Raw genomic sequence first — 17,106 nt, 5'->3', positions numbered from 1 at the left:
AGGCTGTTGATGGGGCTGTTGATGAGGCTGTTGATGAGGCTGTTGATGGGGCTGTTGATGGGGCTGTTGATGGGGCTGTTGATGTGGCTGTTGATGGGGCTGTTGATGAGGCTGTTGATGGGGCTGTTGATGGGGCTGTTGATGAGGCTGTTGATGGGGCTGTTGAGGAGGCTGTTGATGGGGCTGTTGATGGGGCTGTTGATGAGGCTGTTGATGAGGCTGTTGATGGAGGCTGTTGAGGGGCTGTTGATGGGGCTGTTGATGAGGCTGTTGATGAGGCTGTTGATGGGGCTGTTGATGGGGCTGTTGATGGGGCTGTTGATGAGGCTGTTGATGAGGCTGTTGATGAGGCTGTTGATGGGGCTGTTGATGGGGCTGTTGATGAGGCTGTTGATGGGGCTGTTGATGAGGCTGTTGATGAGGCTGTTGATGAGGCTGTTGATGGGGCTGTTGATGGGGCTGTTGATGAGGCTGTTAAGATGGGGCTGTTATCCAGAGGCTGTGAGGACATTCTGACATCCAGTGGAACAGCCACTTTATAATAGTGCATCTAAATCTGATTTGTCTTTCTTTCTTATCCTACAGAGAAAGCAGGGGTTTCAGGTGTCCAATGGTGATTGAGCTGTCCTGGTCGTGAAGTTTGTTCCACCATTGGGGGCCATCTCATCAGTTTTGACTGGGCTGAGCAATCCCTCAATGGAGGAGGAGCAGCTCTCGGACCAATGATGCTGGAGGTGAGTCTGAAAGCTGCTGCTACTGCTGGGCTGGGCCGGGATGGGTTGGGCTGGGCCAGGCTAGTCCGGGCTGGGTTGGGCCGTGTAGGGCCATGCTGGGTTGGGCTGGGCTGGGCTGGGTCGGCTAGGTTGGGCTGGGCTGGGTTTGGCTGGGTTGGGCTGGGCTGGGCTGGGTTGGGCTGGGTCGGTCTTGGGCTGGGTTGGGCTGGGTCGGCTGGGCTGGGTTGGGCTGAGCTCAACTGAAGCCAGTGGACGGGAGAGAACTTGGGAAGGCTGAACACCAGACGTGGCTGCGGCGTTCTGGATGAGTTGTAGGGGTTTAATGGCACAGGCAGGGAGCCCAGCCAACAGCGAGTTGCAGTAATCCAGACGGAGATGACAAGTGCCTGGATTAGCTGGGCCGGGCTGGGCTGGGTCGGCTGGGCTGGGTTGGGAGGAAGAGCAGCTTGGGCTGGGTGGTGATCCGTCATCCACACTGGTCTGCCAGACATGGAGATGCGGCTGGTCATCAGGCTGGGTTGGGCTTAATTGTGTGGTTGGGCAATGATAGGTCGGCTGTGGCTTATGGGATGGGTTGGGAATGGAGTTGGGCCTGGAGCCCTGGGGGACACCAGTGGCTGGGTTGGGCTGGGATCGGCCACCTGGGTTGGGCTGACCTGTCAGGTAGGACGTCCTGGTTGGGCTGGGCTGGGTTTGGCTGGGCTGGGCTGGGTTCACGTATCGAAGCTGGGATGGGTCTGGGATGAGGCAGAGGCTGGAGTTGGCTGGGCTGGGTTGGGCTCCGTGATGGAGTCGGTTGGGACTGGTCTTGAAACCTGACTGGGATCACGAAGGTCTTCTGGAGTAGTGGGAGGGCTGGGCCAAGGGCTGGAGTTGGAGCTGGGTACGGCTGTAGTTGTTGACATGGAGTGGGTTTTTTTCAGGGCTGGGCAACTCGGCTGGGACTGAAGGGAGCTGGGCTGGGCTGGGTTGGGCTGGGTGGGCTGGGCCGGGTCTGGGTTGGAGCTGGGTCGGCTGGGTTGGGCTGGGCCGGGCTGGGTTGGGCTTGGTCACAAGGCTGGGTTGGGCTGGGTGGGTTGGGCAGTGTCGGCTGGGCTGGGCTGGGCTGTGGTTGACTTAGACTGGGTTCGGCTGGGCTTCTTTTCAAAATGGTTCGGTCTGGGTTGGGTTGGAGCTGGGCCGGGGGGTTGAGGTTCAGGAGGGAGGGCTGTGGCGAGCTGGGCTAGGGTTGAGGCAGATGCTTGGAATTTAGGGCTAGGGCCGCAGCAGAGACAGAGGTGGAGCTGAAAGGATGCCAGGCTGGGTTGAGGAGGCTGGGATGGGGCTGTTGATGGGCTGTTGATGAGGCTGTTGATGGGGCTGTTGAAAGAGGCTGTTGATGGGGCTGTTGATGAGGCTGGGATGGGTTGATGGGGCTGTTGTGAGGTTTGATGGGGCTGGAGTCGGCTGTTGATGGGGCTGTTGATGGGCTGTTGATGGGGCTGTTGATGGGGCTGTTGATGGGCTGGAGGAGGCTGTTGGGCTGGAGGAGGCTGTCTGATGAGGCTTGATGGGGCTGGGTGAGGCTTGGGCATTTGGGTCGGCTGGGCTGGGCTTTCTTTCATCTGGGCTGGGTGTGGAGGAAGGGTCAGAAGCTGGGCTGGGACTGGGTTGTTGATGAGGCTTCTTTCCTAAGACGGCTGGGTGGGTTGGGCTGGGAGGATGGGCCAATTGGGTTGGGCTGGCTGGAGGTGAGTTGATAAAGCTGCTGGCTGGGCTGGGCCGGGCTGGGTTGGGCTGGGCCGGGCTTCCGGGTTGGGTTGGGCCGGGCTGGGTCAGGCTGGGTTGGGCTGGGTGGCTGGGCTGGGCTGCTGGGCTGGGTTTGGTTGGGTTGGGTTGGGCTGGGATCGGCTGGGTTGGGCTGGGTCGGCTGGGCTGGGCTGGGTCGGCTGGGCTGGGCTGGGTTGGCTGTTGGTCGGCTGGGCTGGGTTGGGCTGGGCTGGGCCGGGCTGGGCTGGGTGGGCTGGGCTGGGTTGGGTTGGGCTGGGTCGGCTGGGCTGGGTCGGCTGGGTTGGGCTGGGTGGGTTGGGCTGGGCTGGGCTGGGTTGGGTTGGGCTGGGTTGGGCTGTGGGCTGGGTTGGGTCTGCTGGGTCTGGCTGGGTTGGGCTGGGCTGGGTTTGGCTGGGCTGGGCTGGCTGGGCTGGGCTGGGCTGGGCTGGGTTGGGCTGGGCTGGGTTGGGCTGGGCTGGGCCGGCTGGGTTGGGTTGGGCTGGGTTGGGCTGGGCTGGGCTGGGTTGGGTGGGTTGGGCTGGGTTGGGTGGGTTGGGCTGGGTTGGGTTGGGCTGGGTTGGGCTGGGCTGGGCTGGGTTGGGCTGGGCTGGGCTGGGTTGGGCTGGGTTGGGTTGGGCTGGGTTGGGCTGGGTTGGGCTTGGTCGGGTTGGGCTGGGCCGGGCTGGGTTGGGCTTGGTCGGCTGGGCTGGGTTGGGTGGGTTGGGCTGGGGCTGGGCTGGGCTGGGCTGGGCTGGGTTGGACTGGGCTGTTGGGCTGGGCTGGGCTGGGTCGGGCTGGGTTGGGTTGGGCTGGGCCGGGCTGGGTTGGGTTGGGTTGGGCTGGGTCGGCTGGGCTGGGTTGGGCTGGGTTGGGCTGGGCCGGGCTGGGTTGGGCTGGGTCGGCTGGGCTGGGCTGGGCTGGGCTGGGCCGGGCTGGGTTGGGCTGGGTCGGCTGGGTTGGGCTGGGCCGGGCTGGGTTGGGCTGGGTCGGCTGGGTTGGGCTGGGTTGGGCTGGGCTGGGCTGGGTTGGGCTGGGGCTGGGTTGGGCTGGGTCGGCTGGGCTGGGTTGGGCTGGGTTTGGGCTGGGTCGGCTGGGCTGGGCTGGGTTGGGCTGGGTTGGGCTGGGTGGGTTGGGCTGGGTCGGCTGGGCTGGGCTGGGCCGGGCTGGGTTGGGCTGGGTCGGCTGGGTTGGGTTGGGTTGGGCTGGGTCGGCTGGGTTGGGTTGGGTCGGCTGGGCTGGGCTGGGCTGGGGTGGGTTGGGTTGGGTTGGGTTGGGCTGGGTCGGCTGGGTTGGGTTGGGTCGGCTGGGCTGGGCTGGGCTGGGTTGGGTTGGGTTGGGTTGGGCTGGGTCGGCTGGGTTGGGTTGGGTCGGCTGGGCTGGGCTGGGCTGGGCTGGGCCGGGCCGGGTTGGGTTGGGTTGGGCTGGGTTGGGTTGGGCTGGGCTGGGTTGGGTTGGGTTGGGTTGGGCTGGGTTGGGTTGGGTTGGGTTGGGCTGGGTTGGGCTGGGTTGGGTTGGGCTGGGTTGGGCTGGGCTGGGTTGGGTTGGGCTGGGTTGGGTTGGGTTGGGCTGGGTTGGGTTGGGTCGGCTGGGCTGGGCTGGGCTGGGCCGGGCGGGTTGGGTTGGGCTGGGTTGGGTTGGGCCGGGTTGGGTTGGGTTGGGCTGGGTTGGGTTGGGCTGGGTTGGGCTGGGTTGGGTTGGGCTGGGTTGGGCCGGGTTGGGTTGGGCTGGGCTGGGTTGGGCTGGGTTGGGTTGGGTTGGGTTGGGCTGGGCTGGGTTGGGTTGGGTTGGGTTGGGCTGGGTTGGGCTGGGTTGGGTTGGGCTGGGTTGGGCTGGGTTGGGCTGGGTTGGGTTGGGTTGGGCTGGGTTGGGCTGGGTTGGGTCGGCTGGGTTGGGCTGGGTTGGGTTGGGCTGGGTTGGGCTGGGTTGGGCTGGGTTGGGCTGGGCTGGGCTGGGTTGGGTTGGGTTGGGCTGGGCTGGGTTGGGTTGGGCTGGGTTGGGTTGGGCTGGCTGGGTTGGGTTGGGCTGGGTTTGGGTTGGGCTGGGTTGGGTTGGGTTGGGCTGGGTTGGGTTGGGTTGGGCTGGGTTGGGCTGGGCTGGGTGGGTTGGGCTGGGTTGGGTTGGGTTGGGCTTGGGTGGGCTGGGTGGGTTGGGCTGGGTTGGGTTGGGTTGGGCTGGGTTGGGTTTGGGCTGGGTTGGGCTGGGTTGGGTTGGGTTGGGTTGGGCTTGGGTTGGGTTGGGTTGGGCTGGGTTGGGCTGGGTTGGGTTGGGTTGGGCTGGGTTGGGCTGGGTTGGGTTGGGCTGGGTTGGGCTGGGCTGGGCTGGGTTGGGTTGGGCTGGGTTGGGTTGGGCTGGGTTGGGTTGGGTTGGGTTGGGCTGGGCTGGGTTGGGCTGGGTTATATCCAGGCAGTTCATTCAAAACCAAGGTTGCTTTTGCATGCTGACACGTGGGGGCGTTTCCTGCCCGACAGCCTATGGAGCGAGCGAACAGAGTCTGTGCTCAGAGTGTGGGTGTGAAGCGCTGGTCTCCCTGTCCGTCCCTCCATCCACCGGCAGCCAACAGATGGGAAAGCAGGCAGGAGTGAGAGAAGGGGAAGAGGGAGGCAGGGGAGAGGGGAGAGAGAGGAAAAGTGGCTATATTTAGCAGAGTTGCATGTGGATTCAGTGACGGTGGACCTCTAGAGCTATAAATATTATCCTGACAGGAGATGTCACACAGTGAACAGAGGGAATAGCGGAATAGGAGGAGGGAAGAGAGGGCTGAATGAACTGATTCATCAGGCAGGCAGCGAGGCTGTGGGTGTTGCTTGGCCATTAGACGTCAGAGGCACTTCAGTAGCTGTGCGTATGGCGGTCTGTCGGCTGCGTGTGACAACTGGGACGTTGCTCAGCACACTACAGCAGACTTGTGATTTACAACCAGATGTTATCACAGCAGTGGAGAAACACCACAGCAGACCAGTGATTTACAACCAGATGAAATCATAGTACACATTTCTGCTTCATTTGTCTGCAGAAAATGACCAGGAAGAGAGAGGACACACTAACTCAGCTGTTGTCAGTCAAATAGTCAGCCTGTCAGTTAGCTAGCCAGTCAGTTAGCTAGTCAGCCTGTCAGTTAGTTAGCCAGCCAGACAGCCTGTCAGTTAGCTAGCCAGTCAGTTAGCTAGTCAGCCTGTCAGTTAGGTAGCCAGCCAGACAGCCTGTCAGTTAGCTAGCCAGTCAGTTAGCTAGTCAGCCTGTCAGTTAGGTAGCCAGCCAGACAGCCTGTCAGTTAGCTAGCCAGTCAGTTAGCGAGCCAGTCAGTTAGCTAGCCTGTCAGTTAGCTAGCCAGCCAGTCAGCCTGTCAGTTAGCTAGCCAGTCAGCCAGTCAGTTAGCTAGCCTGTCTGTTAGCTAGCCAGTCAGTTAGCGAGCCAGTCAGTTAGCTAGCCTGTCAGTTAGCTAGCCAGCCAGTCAGCCTGTTAGTTAGCTAGCCAGTCAGTTAGCAGAGACAGGAGCAGAGACAGAACCAGAGACAGGAGCAGAGACAGGAGCAGAGACAGAACCAGAGACAGGAGCAGAGACAGGAGCAGAGACAGAACCAGAGACAGGAGCAGAGACAGGAGCAGAGACAGAACCAGAGACAGAACCAGAGACAGGAGCAGAGACAGAACCAGAGACAGGAGCAGAGACAGGAGCAGAGACAGGAGCAGAGACAGGAGCAGAGACAGAACCAGAGACAGAACCAGAGACAGAACCAGAGACAGGAGCAGAGACAGGAGCAGAGACAGAACCAGAGACAGGAGCAGAGACAGAACCAGAGACAGAACCAGAGACAGGAGCAGAGACAGGAGCAGAGACAGAACCAGAGACAGGAGCAGAGACAGGAGCAGAGACAGAACCAGAGACAGGAGCAGAGACAGGAGCAGAGACAGAACCAGAGACAGGAGCAGAGACAGGAGCAGAGACAGAACCAGAGACAGGAGCAGAGACAGAACCAGAGACAGGAGCAGAGACAGGAGCAGAGACAGAACCAGAGACAGGAGCAGAGACAGGAGCAGAGACAGGAGCAGAGACAGGAGCAGAGACAGGAGCAGAGACAGAACCAGAGACAGGAGCAGAGACAGGAGCAGAGACAGGAGCAGAGACAGGAGCAGAGACAGGAGCAGAGACAGAACCAGAGACAGGAGCAGAGACAGAACCAGAGACAGGAGCAGAGACAGGAGCAGAGACAGGAGCAGAGACAGGAGCAGAGACAGAACCAGAGACAGAACCAGAGACAGGAGCAGAGACAGGAGCAGAGACAGAACCAGAGACAGGAGCAGAGACAGAACCAGAGACAGGAGCAGAGACAGAACCAGAGACAGGAGCAGAGACAGAACCAGAGACAGGAGCAGAGACAGAACCAGAGACAGGACCAGAGACAGGAGCAGAGACAGGAGCAGAGACAGGACCAGAGACAGGAGCAGAGACAGGACCAGAGACAGGACCAGAGACAGGAGCAGAGACAGAACCAGAGACAGGAGCAGAGACAGGAGCAGAGACAGAACCAGAGACAGAACCAGAGACAGGAGCAGAGACAGGAGCAGAGACAGGAGCAGAGACAGAACCAGAGACAGGAGCAGAGACAGAACCAGAGACAGGAGCAGAGACAGAACCAGAGACAGGAGCAGAGACAGAACCAGAGACAGGACCAGAGACAGGAGCAGAGACAGGAGCAGAGACAGGAGCAGAGACAGGAGCAGAGACAGAACCAGAGACAGGAGCAGAGACAGGAGCAGAGACAGAACCAGAGACAGGAGCAGAGACAGGAGCAGAGACAGGAGCAGAGACAGGACCAGAGACAGGAGCAGAGACAGGAGCAGAGACAGGAGCAGAGACAGGAGCAGAGACAGGAGCAGAGACAGAACCAGAGACAGAACCAGAGACAGGAGCAGAGACAGAACCAGAGACAGGAGCAGAGACAGAACCAGAGACAGGAGCAGAGACAGGAGCAGAGACAGGAGCAGAGACAGGAGCAGAGACAGGAGCAGAGACAGGAGCAGAGACAGAACCAGAGACAGGAGCAGAGACAGGACCAGAGACAGAACCAGAGACAGGAGCAGAGACAGGAGCAGAGACAGGAGCAGAGACAGGAGCAGAGACAGAGCAGAGACAGGAGCAGAGACAGGACCAGAGACAGGAGCAGAGACAGGACCAGAGACAGGACCAGAGACAGGAGCAGAGACAGGAGCAGAGACAGGACCAGAGACAGGAGCAGAGACAGGAGCAGAGACAGAACCAGAGACAGGAGCAGAGACAGGAGCAGAGACAGGAGCAGAGACAGGAGCAGAGACAGGACCAGAGACAGGAGCAGAGACAGGAGCAGAGACAGGAGCAGAGACAGAACCATGTTCCGTGTTAACATTGCCAACTCTCTCTTTCTGTCTCTTTCTCCAACTGTCTCTCTTTCTCCAACTCTCTCTCTCTTTCTCCAACTCTCTCTCTCTCTCTCTTTCTCCAACTCTCCCTCTCTCTCTCTCTTTCTCCAACTCCCTCTGTCTCTTTCTCCAACTCTCTCTCTCTCTTTCTCCAACTCTCTCTCTCTCTTTCTCCAACTCTCTCTCTCTCTTTCTCCAACTCTCTCTCTCTCTTTCTCCAACTCTCTCTCTCTCTTTCTCCAACTCTCTCTCTCTCTTTCTCCAACTCTCTCTCTCTCTTTCTCCAACTCTCTCTTTCTGTCTCTTTCTCCAACTCTCTCTCTCTCTTTCTCCAACTCTCTCTCTCTTTCTCCAACTCTCTCTTTCTGTGTCTTTCTCCAACTCTCTCTCTCTCTCTTTCTCCAACTCTTTCTGTCTCTTTCTCCATCGGTCTCTTTCTCCAACTCTTTCTGTCTGTCTCTTTCTCCAACTCCCTCTCTCTCTCTCTGTCTCTTTCTCCAACTCTCTCTCTCTCTCTTTCTCCAACTCTCTCTCTCTCTCTTTCTCCAACTCTCTCTCTCTTTCTCCAACTCTCTCTCTCTTTCTCCAACTCTCTCTCTCTTTCTCCAACTCTCTCTCTTTCTCCAACTCTCTCTCTCTTTCTCCAACTCCCTCTGTCTCTTTCTCCAACTCTCTCTCTCTTTCTCCAACTCTCTCTCTCTCTCTTTCTCCAACTCTCTCTCAATTCATTTCAATTGACTTTATTGACATGGCAAGTTCATTATTACCTACATTGACAAAGTATATGTAAAATATATATATATATATATATTTAAATAAATGGTGGGACCAACAGCAATAATAATAGTAGTAGTGGACATGGGGTTGCCATTAACAACAACAACAACAACAAAAATATTAATGAGAACAACAATACATTAAAGCAGTGGTAGTAGACTGCAGTGGTAGTAGACTGTTTAAATGATTTAGATGCACTATTGTAAAGTGGCTGTTCCACTGGATGTCAGAAGGTGAATTCACCAATTTGTAAGTCGCTCTGGATAAGAGCGTCTGCTAAATGACTTAAATGTAAATGTAGACCAGTGTCAACATGACTGAGAAGACACATGACCTGGTAGTAGACCAGTGTCAACATGACTGAGAAGACACATGACCTGGTAGTAGACCAGTGTCAACATGACTGAGAAGACACATGACCTGGTAGTAGACCAGTGTCAACATGACTGAGAAGACACATGACCTGCTAGTAGACCAGTGTCAACATGACTGAGAAGACACATGACCTGCTAGTAGACCAGTGTCAACATGACTGAGAAGACACATGACGTGGTGTGAAAGACAAAACAAAACAAGATGGGAAATATTATCGACATGACTTATGTGAGAATGCACTTTTCACTGGCTGTCCCTCAGGTTGTGGCAGGAGGACACATATTTGGCTGCCAAAACTGCACATTTTTGCTTTTCACCCAATAAATATTAGATTTTTTGTCTTCATCTTTTATAGTTTCAAATTCTTTGTATTGAATTATAATTTTGGGAAAGAAATATTCTCTTAGGTCTGAGTATTTGTCACAGTGTAATAGGAAATGCATGTCTGTCTCTACCTCTCCCCTGGAGCAGATTGAGCACAGCCTGTCCTCTCTGGGCAGCCAGGTTTGTCTGTGACGACCGGTCTCTATAGCCAGACTGTCCTCTCTGGGCAGCCAGGTTTGTCTGTGATGACCGGTCTCTATAGCCAGACTGTCCTCTCTGGGCAGCCAGGTTTGTCTGTGACGACCGGTCTCTATAGCCAGACTGTCCTCTCTGGGCAGCCAGGTTTGTCTGTGATGACCGGTCTCTATAGCCAGACTGTCCTCCCTGGGCAGCCAGGTTTGTCTGTGACGACCGGTCTCTATAGCCAGACTGTCCTCTCTGGGCAGCCAGGTTTGTCTGTGACGACCGGTCTCTATAGCCAGACTGTCCTCTCTGGGCAGCCAGGTTTGTCTGTGACGACCGGTCTCTATAGCCAGACTGTCCTCTCTGGGCAGCCAGGTTTGTCTGTGACGACCGGTCTCTATAGCCAGACTGTCCTCTCTGGGCAGCCAGGTTGGTCTGTGACGACCGGTCTCTATAGCCAGACTGTCCTCTCTGGGCAGCCAGGTTGGTCTGTGACGACTGGTCTCTATAGCCAGACTGTCCTCTCTGGGCAGCCAGGTTTGTCTGTGACGACCGGTCTCTATAGCCAGACCGTCCTCCCTGGGCAACCAGGTTTCTCTGTGACGACCGGTCTCTATAGCCAGACTGTCCTCCCTGGGCAGCCAGGTTTGTCTGTGACGACCGGTCTCTATAGCCAGACTGTCCTCTCTGAGAAGCCAAGTTTGTCTGTGATGACCGGTCTCTATAGCCAGACTGTCCTCTCTGGGCAGCCAGGTTTGTCTGTGACGACCGGTCTCTATAGCCAGACTGTCCTCTCTGGGATGCCAGGTTTGTCTGTGACGACCGGTCTCTATAGCCAGACTGTCCTCCCTGGGCAGCCAGGTTTGTCTGTGACGACCGGTCTCTATAGCCAGACTGTCCTCTCTGGGCAGCCAGGTTTGTCTGTGACGACCGGTCTCTATAGCCAGACTGTCCTCTCTGGGCAGCCAGGTTTGTCTGTGACGACCGGTCTCTATAGCCAGACTGTCCTCTCTGGGCAGCCAGGTTTGTCTGTGACGACCGGTCTCTATAGCCAGACTGTCCTCTCTGGGTAGCCAGGTTTGTCTGTGGCGACCGGTCTCTATAGCCAGACTGTCCTCTCTGGGTAGCCAGGTTTGTCTGTGGCGACCGGTCTCTATAGCCAGACTGTCCTCTCTGGGCAGCCAGACTGTCCTCTCTGGGCAGCCAGGTTTGTCTGTGACGACCGGTCTCTATCGCCAGACTGTGCTCACTGAGTCTGTACCTAGTCAATGTTTTCCTCAGTTTTCTATCAGTCACAGTGGTCAGATAGTCTGCCACCAAGTACCGTCTATTTAGATCCAAATAGCATTGAAGTTTACTTTGATTTGTTGTGGTGTCTCTCCAATAGGTGATATATTTTTATTTTTGTTTTGTGATGATTTGGTTGGGCCAGATTTTCTGAGTTCTGTCCCGAGGCTCTATGGGGTTGGTTTGGGTTGGTGAACAAAGCCTCAGTACCAGCTGGCTGAGGGGACTCTTCTCTTGTTTCATCTCTTGACATTGTAGAGCTGTGAGATGGAATGTTTTGGGGTCACTTGTTTTTAGATGGTTGTAAAATTTGATGGCTCTTTTTTCTATTCGAATGAGGAGGGTATTGGCGTTATTTGGAGTTTTTCTTTGCACTTGCGATACAAAAGTCTGCATGTAGTATTTCGATTGGATGTTTGTCCCATTTGGTAAATTCATTATTAGAGATTGGACCCCATACTTCACTGCCTACTTCTCTATCTCTCTCTCTCTCCCTCTGTGTCTCTGTCTGTCCCCCTCTCTCTCCCCTCCCTCCCCCTCTGCCACCATAGTCACCCAGTACAGTCCATTAACTCTCAGGCCTTGGTAACAAAGCTATCGTTAATATCCCACCCCTGTCGCTTTCTATGAACACAACAATTGGCAGGTCATTTGTGTTTGGTTTTATTAAGCGGTATTGTTTTGTACATTTCCTGTAACGTTCTGTTGTTGTCTGGTGGCACCCTTTCCTCTACTTTTGACTAAAGCCTATGGGCCCTGTTCAAATGTAGTTCACTTTAAAGGGAATATGAAGCCATTTGAGGTACAGACAATGTCCTTTTTTAGTTTAAATTCCCCGCTGAATCTGGAGACCACTCTACTCAAACCTCTCCCTCTTCCTTGCTCTCTACTCAAACCTCTCCCTCTCCCTTGCTCTCTACTCAAACCTCTCTCTCTTCCTTGCTCTCTACTCAAACCTCTTTCTCTCCCTTGCTCTCTACTCAAACCTCTCTCTCTTCCTTGGTCTCTACGCAAACCTCTTTCTCTCCCATGGTCTCTACTCAAACCTCCCTCTCTCTTGGTCTCTACTCAAACCTCCCTCTCTCTTGGTCTCTACTCAAACCTCTCTCTCTTCCTTGGTCTCTACTCAAACCTCTCTCTCTCCCTTGGTCTCTACTCAAACCTCGCGTTCTTCCTTGGTCTATACTCAAACCTCTCTCTCTTCCTTGGTCTCTACTCAAACCTCTCTCTTCCTTGGTCTCTACTCAAACCTCTCTCTTCCTTGGTCTCTACTCAAACCTCTCCCTCTCTCTTGGTCTTTACTCAAACCTCTCTCTCTTCCTTGGTCTCTACTCAAACCTCTACCTCTCCCTTGCTCTCTACTCAAACCTCTCTCTCTTCCTTGCTCTCTACTCAAACCTCTTTCTCTCCCTTGCTCTCTACTCAAACCTCTCTCTCTTCCTTGGTCTCTACGCAAACCTCTTTCTCTCCCATGGTCTCTACTCAAACCTCCCTCTCTCTTGGTCTCTACTCAAACCTCCCTCTCTCTTGGTCTCTACTCAAACCTCTCTCTCTTCCTTGGTCTCTACTCAAACCTCTCTCTCTCCCTTGGTCTCTACTCAAACCTCGCGTTCTTCCTTGGTCTATACTCAAACCTCTCTCTCTTCCTTGGTCTCTACTCAAACCTCTCTCTTCCTTGGTCTCTACTCAAACCTCTCTCTCTTCCTTGGTCTCTACTCAAACCTCTCCCTCTCTCTTGGTCTTTACTCAAACCTCTTCCTCTCCCTTGGTCTCTACTCAAACCTCTCTCTCTTCCTTGGTCTCTACTCAAACCTCTCTCTCTTCCTTGGTCTATACTCAAACCTCTCTCTCTTCCTTGGTCTATACTCAAACATCTCTCTCTTCCTTGGTCTCTACTCAAACCTCTACCTCTCCCTTGGTCTCTACTCAAACCTCTCCCTCTTCCTTGGTCTCTACTCAAACCTCTTCCTCTCCCTTGGTCTAGACTCAAACCTCTCCCTCTCCCTTGGTCTCTACTCAAACCTCTACCTCTCCCTTGGTCTCTACTCAAACCTCTCCCCCTCCCTTGGTCTCTACTCAAACCTCTACCTCTCCCTTGGTCTCTACTCAAACCTCTACCTCTCCCTTGGTCTCTACTCAAACCTCTCCCTTGGTCTCTACTCAAACCTCTCCCTCTCCCTTGGTCTCTACTCAAACCTCTACCTCTCCCTTGGTCTCTACTCAAACCTCTCCCCCTCCCTTGGTCTCTACTCAAACCTCTACCTCTCCCTTGGTCTCTACTCAAACCTCTCCCTCTCCCTTGGTCTCTACTCAAACATCTCCCTCTCCCTTGGTCTCTACTCAAACCTCTCCCTCTCCCTTGGTCTCTACTCAAACCTCTCCCTCTCCCTTGGTCTCTACTCAAACCTCTCCCTCTCCCTTGGTCTCTACTCAAACCTCTCCCTCTCCCTTGGTCTCTACTCAAACCTCTCCCTCTCCCTTGGTCTCTACTCAAACCTCTGCCTCTCCTTTGGTCTCTACTCAAATCTCTCCCTCTCCCTTGGTCTCTACTCAAACCTCTCCCTCTCCCTTGGTCTCTACTCAAACCTCTCCCTCTCCTTTGGTCTCTACTCAAACCTCTCCCTCTCCCTTGGTCTCTACTCAAACCTCTCCCTCTCCCTTGGTCTCTACTCAAACCTCTACCTCTCCTTTGGTCTCTACTCAAACCTCTCCCTCTCCTTTGCTCTTTACTCAAACCTCTACCTCTCCCTTGCTCTCTACTCAAACCTCTCCCTCTCCTTTGGTCTCTTGTAGATAATTTGAAAAGCTAGAAAGTTGAAGAAAACAATCAGTCAAATTAAAATTAAATATATTAAATATTATATATATAAATATGATATATATTAAATAAATTAAATATATACGTCTATTATTTTCCTCCCCCCTTCCCCCTCCAGGCCCTGGATGGGTTCTTCTTCGTGGTGAATATGGAGGGTAACATAGTGTTTGTGTCTGAGAACGTGACCCAGTACCTGCTGTATAACCAGGAGGAGCTGATGAACACCAGCGTCTACAGCGTCCTGCACGTAGGAGACCACGCTGAGTTCATCAAGAACCTGCTGCCCAAGAGCCTGGGTGAGTATAGCTATGGCTGGGTCAGTCTACAGTATAGCTATGGCTGGGTCTGTCTACTGTACAGTATAGCTATGGCTGGGTCTGTCTACTGTACAGTATAGCTATGGCTGGGTCTGTCTACTGTACAGTATACCTATGGCTGGGTCTGTCTACTGTACAGTATAGCTATGGCTGGGTCTGTCTACTCTACAGTATACCTATGGCTGGGTCTGTCTACTGTACAGTATAGCTATGGCTGGGTCTGTCTACTGTACAGTATAGCTATGGCTGGGTCTGTCTACTGTACAGTATAGCTATGGCTGGGTCTGTCTACAGTATACCTAGGGCTGGGTCAGTCTACTGTATAGTATAGCTATGGCTGGGTCTGTCTACTGTACAGTATAGCTATGGCTGGGTCTGTCTACAGTATACCTATGGCTGGGTCTGTCTACTGTACAGTATAGCTATGGCTGGGTCTGTCTACAGTATACCTATGGCTGGGTCTATCTACTGTATACCTATGGCTGGGTCAGTCTACTGTATAGTATAGCTATGGCTGGGTCTGTCTACTGTATAGTATAGCTATGGCTGGGTCTGTCTACTGTATAGTATAGCTATGGCTGGGTCTGTCTACTGTATAGTATAGCTATGGCTGGGTCAGTCTACTGTATAGTATAGCTATGGCTGGGTCTGTCTACTGTATAGTATAGCTATGGCTGGGTCTGTCTACTGTATAGTATAGCTATGGCTGGGTCTGTCTACTGTACAGTATAGCTAGGCCTGGGTCTGTCTACTGTACAGTATAGCTATGGCTGGGTCTATCTACTGTATACCTATGGCTGGGTCTGTCTACTGTATAGTATACCTATGGCTGGGTCTATCTACTGTATACCTATGGCTGGGTCTGTCTACTGTATAGTATACCTATGGCTGGGTCTGTCTACTGTACAGTATAGCTATGGCTGGGTCTGTCTACAGTATACCTAGGGCTGGGTCTGTCTACTGTATAGTATACCTATGGCTGGGTCTATCTACTGTATACCTATGGCTGGGTCTGTCTACTGTATAGTATACCTATGGCTGGGTCAGTCTACTGTACAGTATAGCTATGGCTGGGTCAGTCTACTGTATAGTATAGCTATGGCTGGGTCTGTCTACTGTACAGTATAGCTATGGCTGGGTCAGTCTACTGTATAGTATACCTATGGCTGGGTCTGTCTACTGTACAGTATAGCTATGGCTGGGTCAGTCTACAGTATACCTATGGCTGGGTCAGTCTACTGTATAGTATAGCTATGGCTGGGTCTGTCTACTGTACAGTATAGCTATGGCTGGGTCTGTCTACAGTATACCTATGGCTGGGTCTGTCTACTGTACAGTATAGCTATGGCTGGGTCTGTCTACTGTACAGTATAGCTATGGCTGGGTCAGTCTACAGTATACCTAGGGCTGGGTCAGTCTACTGTACAGCATACCTATGGCTGGGTCTGTCTACTGTATACCTATGGCTGGGTCAGTCTACAGTATACCTAGGGCTGGGTCAGTCTACTGTACAGTATAGCTATGGCTGGGTCTGTCTACTGTATAGTATAGCTATGGCTGGGTCTGTCTACTGTACAGTATAGCTATGGCTGGGTCTGTCTACTGTACAGTATAGCTAGGGCTGGGTCTGTCTACTGTACAGTATACCTAGGGCTGGGTCTGTCTACTGTATAGTATACCTAGGGCTGGGTCGGTCTACTGTATAGTATAGCTATGGCTGGGTCGGTCTACTGTACAGTATAGCTATGGCTGGGTCTGTCTACTGTACAGTATAGCTATGGCTGGGTCAGTCTACTGTACAGTATACCTAGGGCTGGGTCGGTCTACTGTATAGTATAGCTATGGCTGGGTCTGTCTACTGTACAGTATAGCAATGGCTGGGTCGGTCTACTGTATAGTATAGCTATGGCTGGGTCAGTCTACAGTACTGTATACCTAGGGCTGGGTCAGTCTACAGTACTGTATACCTAGGGCTGGGTCAGTCTACAGTACTGTATACCTAGGGCTGGGTCAGTCTACAGTACAGTATACCTAGGGCTGGGTCAGTCTACAGTACTGTATACCTAGGGCTGGGTCAGTCTACAGTATACCTAGGGCTGGGTCTGTCTACAGTATACCTAGGGCTGGGTCAGTCTACTGTACTGTATACCTAGGGCTGGGTCAGTCTACAGTATACCTAGGGCTGGTCAGTCTACAGTATACCTAGGGCTGGTCAGTCTACAGTACAGCATACCTAGGGCTGGTCAGTCTACAGTATACCTAGGGCTGGTCAGTCTACAGTACAGTATACCTAGGGCTGGTCAGTCTACAGTATACCTAGGGCTGGGTCAGTCTACAGTATAGCTATGGCTGGGTCAGTCTACTGTACAGTATACCTAGGGCTGGTCAGTCTACAGTATACCTAGGGCTGGTCAGTGTACAGTATACCTAGGGCTGGTCAGTCTACAGTGTACCTAGGGCTGGGTCAGTCTACTGTACAGTATACCTAGGGCTGGTCAGTCTACAGTATACCTAGGGCTGGTCAGTCTACAGTATACCTAGGGCTGGGTCAGTCCACAGTACAGTATACCGAGGGCTGGGTCAGTCTACAGTACAGTATACCGAGGGCTGGGTCAGTCTACAGTACAGTATACCGAGGGCTGGGTCAGTCTACAGTATACCTAGGGCTAGGTCAGTCTACAGTACAGTATACCTAGGGCTGGGTCAGTCTACAGTACAGTATACCGAGGGCTGGGTCAGTCTACAGTATACCTAGGGCTAGGTCAGTCTACTGTACAGTATACCTAGGGCTGGGTCAGTCTACAGTACAGTATACCTAGGGCTGGGTCAGTCTACAGTACAGTATACCTAGGGCTGGGTCAGTCTGCAGTATATCTAGGGCTGGGTCAGTCTGCAGTATATCTAGGGCTGGGTCAGTCTGCAGTATATCTAGGGCTAGGTCAGTCTGCAGTATATCTAGGGCTGGGTCAGTCTACAGTACAGTATGCCTCTATAGAATCTGTCTCTTTGTCATTACTCCATCACTGCTGTCCAGAACAGTTTTCCCTACCTATTCAACTTAATGTATTAAGTTGGCTTCTTTTAATTAAATATTGACTTCTTTTCATTTTAAATGTTCAATCCTTTCATCAGACAAGTCTGTCGA

The 17,106-nt window shown here is 53.6% G+C and overlaps 1 pseudogene; it reads left to right on the top strand.

The window, feature by feature from the left end:
• The first annotated feature begins 610 nt into the window (after positions 1–610).
• The window catches only part of LOC135532115 (nuclear receptor coactivator 2-like), a 77,620-nt pseudogene continuing 61,124 nt past the window's right edge, over positions 611–17,106 (top strand).

Source organism: Oncorhynchus masou, unplaced genomic scaffold, assembly GCF_036934945.1.
Source record: "Oncorhynchus masou masou isolate Uvic2021 unplaced genomic scaffold, UVic_Omas_1.1 unplaced_scaffold_1731, whole genome shotgun sequence".
NCBI lineage: Eukaryota > Metazoa > Chordata > Actinopteri > Salmoniformes > Salmonidae > Oncorhynchus > Oncorhynchus masou.
This window is presented reverse-complemented; position numbering and strand designations above follow the sequence as displayed.